General features: G+C 38.0%; 1 long non-coding RNA gene and 1 pseudogene across 2 annotated transcripts in view; both read left to right on the top strand.

Moving 5' to 3' along the window:
• Positions 1 to 650, top strand: part of LOC149036424 (uncharacterized) — a 1,977-nt gene extending 1,327 nt beyond the window's left edge. The window contains exon 4 of the long non-coding RNA XR_016182053.1: positions 1 to 650. This exon is cut by the window's left edge and continues 275 nt beyond it. This is a non-coding gene — a long non-coding RNA (uncharacterized LOC149036424).
• Positions 651 to 4,441: 3,791 nt separating this feature from the next.
• The window catches only part of LOC149036423 (uncharacterized), an 8,190-nt pseudogene continuing 7,631 nt past the window's right edge, over positions 4,442 to 5,000 (top strand). The window contains exon 1 of the transcript XR_016181838.1: positions 4,442 to 4,723. The product of XR_016181838.1 is annotated as an uncharacterized LOC149036423 (transcript). The remainder of the gene's footprint in view (positions 4,724 to 5,000) is intronic.

Below are 5,000 nucleotides of genomic sequence, written 5' to 3'. Positions count from 1 at the left end.
ATGGGATCAGGAATTGATTCAGCTAAAGACAGTTGTGAGAAAACAGCTTCCTTTGTTCAACCAACTGGCATCTGTGGGAAGGAGAGACGATATTTCTGACAGACACTGGTGCAGAATGCAAGCTTGCAAGCTGTTGCAAAAATTTTGCGAGCACAAGCAAGTGAGCACCGGAGTATTTTTTTGCAAAGGCCAAATTTTGCAAGCACTTTTAAGTCAAATGGGACCATTCGATACCCCTTAAGGTATCAGCGCGTGAAGTTGTCCTCGGACTGCTACTCAAAATGGGGGCCTCTCCCTGCTGGTGTGCAGCAGGGCATAAAACTGGGCCCCTGGCTTTTCATCTTAATGATAAATGACCTGAGAGTTAATGATTTACTTCCATGGAAGTATGTGAACAATACCACCATAGCTGAAATAGTGGCTAAGGGAGGCCGAAGTAACATCCAGAGTGCTGTCAACGCCATTCAGGAATATGATGCTCAACGCGGATATATGCAAGGAACAGACTGTTGATTTTAAGAACAACCAGTGATTGATTGATCCTGTACGAGTAGATGGAAAGGCACTTTCTAAGGTGCAACGTGCCAAGATATCTGGGGTTATGATATTTACAGATCTGAAATGGAACAAGCATGTATATTAGGTAATTTAGTGTTAACAACTGGGTTGAAAACGTAAATTAGCCACCGTAAAGAATAAAAAAGCTGACGTTGCGAGCGTTAGCCCTTCGTCAGGCTAACGCTCGAAACGTCAGCGTTTTTGCTCTTTATGGTGGTTAATATACGTTTTCAACCCAGTTGTTAACACTAAATTACCTGCTATACTCTCCCACCAACGCAGCACCACAGTTTCTTTAGAAACTTACCCTTTTAAGCATGTATATGAGTCGATAAGAAAAGAAAATGAGTCTTTGCATTCTTAAGTGCTCCCTTAGAGGGCTGGTGTAAGTCATCAGGACATTAAACATTTCTAGTGTTCAGTTATAACATCAGTATTAGAATACCGTACACCTATTTTACACCATAGCCTCCCTGAATACCTTAGCAAAGTACCTGGCGTGTATCCAGAAAAGAGCCATGTCAATAATCGCGCCTTGTCAGTTGCGTAAAAACAATCCCTCAATAGCTATGGACTCTGTACTCAAAGTCAGCTAGGAACTACATCTTGTGTTGGCCAAAAAGGACCATGATCTTCCTTGCAATGATGAGTGTTCAAAAGTATTCAAGCTGAGAAAGATAGAGGATCTGACCCATTATAGTTACCCCTAATGCTGCAACTTATGAGGTTGCCCGTGAGGGTCCTTTAAGTTTTAATTCAAATAATTTAGAAAGTCTTCACCTCCCTCTGCTTGAAAAGTGTAACATCTGAGTTTGTTTCATTTAACCACCTCTATCTAGATAAAAGTTTCAACGTTTTAAACTGTTTCGTTGAAAATAAAGTCAACAACGTGATTGATTCACCCAGAAATGAGTTGACATTCTCTCCATGTACAGGTTAGAAGTAGTTTCCTTGGTAATTTGGATAAGTTTAAGTTAATGACTGCCAATTTCTTTCTGTGATGGTAGTATTTCATTGGCATTCCTAGTAATCATTTAATTTTTAATTATCCTAAATATAGGCATAACAATGGCGGTGGAAAATGCCTTTATCTACTTAAACACACTTTATTACATTGAATGGCAATCAAAAGCAGTGAATTAACACCTAATCATAAGCCCTCCCACAGGAACAAAGTTCACATAAAGGACTGCAGGTGTTTATTCCCATCAAGTTAAATTGTAATTTTTTTTTTATTTTCAAAAGGGAAGTGGCATTCGAGATCCTACATACAGACCCCTTCTGGATTCTGTTTCTTTTGTCTTTTGGTCTTATATTTTCCTTATTTCTTAATTAAAATAATCGAGAAAGCAATAGCCATTTCAAATTTCACAAGAAAATTAGGCCAATCCGAAATCACAAAAAAACCCTTTGCCACCCAGTAAGAACAGTGGAGAGATTTTAGTAGTTCCTTGTTCGTGTATTTGGTCCTAATTTGCTTAAAATTGTTACATGTGGTTCATTGCAAATCAGTACGCTTTGAATGAGTGTGGCTGTAATTAAAAATATTAATATTATTATTAAGCACTAACAGATGATAACAGGCATCCAAGCAACCAATGTAATCAGAAAAGAAGTATGGTCATTACTTAATGACCTATGCTCATGTCACCAAGAGTAACATCTATATACCTATTCAATTTACATTGTTAATGTTTCACAAAGTTTCCATGAGATATTCCAAATATGTTTTAGCTTTAATGTTTATTACACTTAAAGTGTAATTCAATTGTTCAATTTAACATATATACTTGTAGTATTGCAAAACCATGACGAATCAGAGAAAGCTTGATTTGCATGTACCATCTTATCTTAACTACGGTTTCATGATGTCTCTTTACTGCTTGTCCTTTTTTAGCGTCACTGGCATTACCTGTTGTGTACAATTTTTCGTTGAGATTTTTTTGCATTTAAATTTGTAAACACTGAGGTGAGCGCCAATTGAGAGGTTTAGCTAAGTGTTTCCCATCTTAAAAAAATCAAACAGCTAGAAATCGGTAACTTTAGTTCGTAAGCCAGTTTTTTCTATTACTATTCTTGTAATGTATTAGTTAACATCTATTATTTTTTTTTAATTCTTATTCTTACTTTATTATATATATTTGTGTAACTATTTCCTTAATTGATTTATTTTTTAAACAGTCTAAAACGATTTGATGATCAATAGAGAATATACTTATAATCAAACGCAACCATACTTCACTTTTATAAATAAATTTTGTTTTGTCACTGCTACACGACAGGAGTAGAGAGTATATAAATTTCCATCAACTTATTTATCCTTTACAGGCAAAACCATAGCTAAAACTTTTAAGTTTCTCACCATGTCAATAAACTTTGGGGAGAGCAGAAAATGTTTTTTCATGCACTCACAGGCACTTAAGAAATTGGTGGTTGGTTACTGTGCAAGTATGATATTTTAACGATAGTTTGATCACACAAGTATTGTGATGGCCTGTATATTTCATTGCTTCAATCAAGATTCTCCAGTCAAAAACTGGACAGTAGCATAGGACAAAATACATTATTCTATGATGATGTATTACTGCCATATCTATAACAGATATTCGCAAGCTCCTAACTAATAACTAAGGCACTACAGCTAGGAAATATAAAAATAGGAGGAACAGCGATTCTACGTCGAAAGATACCATGATCTTGTTGTCTACGATCATCTCATTGCTGACGGTGGATACGAAGTGGGCTGAATTGGTCACTGTGTACTCTAACGTTCCTGTTAAAGGAGACAAGATGTTGGAATGCCCACGATCAAGTAACACAACAGGAGAGCCATGCGACAGTGGACCACCAGCAAATCACTGAGTGAACAGCAAGGATCGAAATGCACCAATCAGAGCTGTTGAAAAACAACTAATCACAACAGAGCATCGTGCTTTATAAGATCAAGCATGACCAGTCGACCTCATCGCCTGAAGAAGACTAGCAGTATGCGGTCGAAACATCGCAATCTACATCACACGTGGGTACATCATGAGACAAACCTGTTATGGTCTAGACTTAGAGAAGATTACGGAATGGGTAAAAGTGAACAATAATTCCCACGTTCGGCTGTAGGTAACCTGTTGGCCAACTGTCGGCCGACTTGATACTGACACATTACCAACACATTACCGACAGCCGGCCAACAGTGTTAACCAGACTGTACCAGTTTTTGAATTTACCTACTTCCTAACTTGTATTTTTACACTAATGGGCTTGTTTGCTTGTCAGCAAAAGGGGAGTTTTTCAATTGCCCTATAACCCATCGCGAAACCATAGTTTACAATACTTCATCTATGTCTGATTAAGCTTTTTTTTCTTGTAACAGGTTGCGATCGTCATCCTTTTTGGCATATTGTGACAATTAAAATATTAAAGTATACCCTTTTTGGCGTTTTATTAGACTTCATTCTATTTTATATATAAAAGACATCAACATGTTGGTCATTGACTTTTATTTTATTTGGTGGCTCTTAGAGGAGCCATTTGGAGGAGCCTAAACTAAATGAACTTAGTTAGGTGGAACTAAGAAACGCATCCACGGTTGTACTTTCGCTTGTTGCCAAACATTGACTCGTGTTTTCCCTCAGCCACCCAGCGTGAGGTTACCGTTTAATAAAGATTTTCATGGAGCAGATATTTCGGATTTTGTTTGGTGCAGTGGCGACAAAAGAAAGTGCAATTGCCAATCTTGGCCTCCTCTGCAAAAGAAATGGACCATTCAGAAATCCCACAACATACCATCGCAGAGCGACGAGCCAGAGCCACACTACGGGAAGCTGTATTCTAAGCTTGTCCAAGGCCATGAACGAGTTGGAAAGGCTTTCCAGGCACTCCAAACAGCATGAGGAACTGGGAGCAGATCTCAAAGAAAAAAAATCGAGAAATCGAAGAGTTGAACAACGATGCCCAGGAACTAGTTGACCTTGTCGAAACTAAGGAGAAAGTCATTGAAGAGCTCAAAAACTCCCTGGTTGAGGCAAGAAACTGCGTGTCAGCCATGGAGGAGGAAATCCGTATCAAACGAGCAAATAAGGCTGAAGCAGTAGATGAGGAATGTGGGGAGCAGACAACCCATTGGGTCAGCACTCACAACCTTGACAACATCCATGAACAGTACACCAAAGTACTTGGCATCCTTAACGAAGAGCAATGTCAATGTCAATCGAGCGTCAAGCGTCTAAATGTCAATCGAGCGATTACAGTTTGACCATTTTAAACTACTTCAACCAGTAAAGATGCATTGTGCTATTTGTGAAGTTGAAATGTTTTTGCTAGTACCACTACTTAATCATATGAACCAATCCATCAAGTTTGATTATCTTAACTAGTTAAACCAATTAAACCTGAGCAAAACTGCACAAATTGCAAAATCTATCTTAATTGGTGGAAGTGGTTCACAT

This window comes from Pocillopora damicornis, chromosome 12, assembly GCF_964200805.1.
Source record: "Pocillopora damicornis chromosome 12, jaPocDami1.2, whole genome shotgun sequence".
In the NCBI taxonomy this organism is placed as follows: domain Eukaryota; kingdom Metazoa; phylum Cnidaria; class Anthozoa; order Scleractinia; family Pocilloporidae; genus Pocillopora; species Pocillopora damicornis.
Note: the sequence above shows the minus strand (reverse complement) of the source record. Positions and strands in the feature narration are given on the sequence as shown.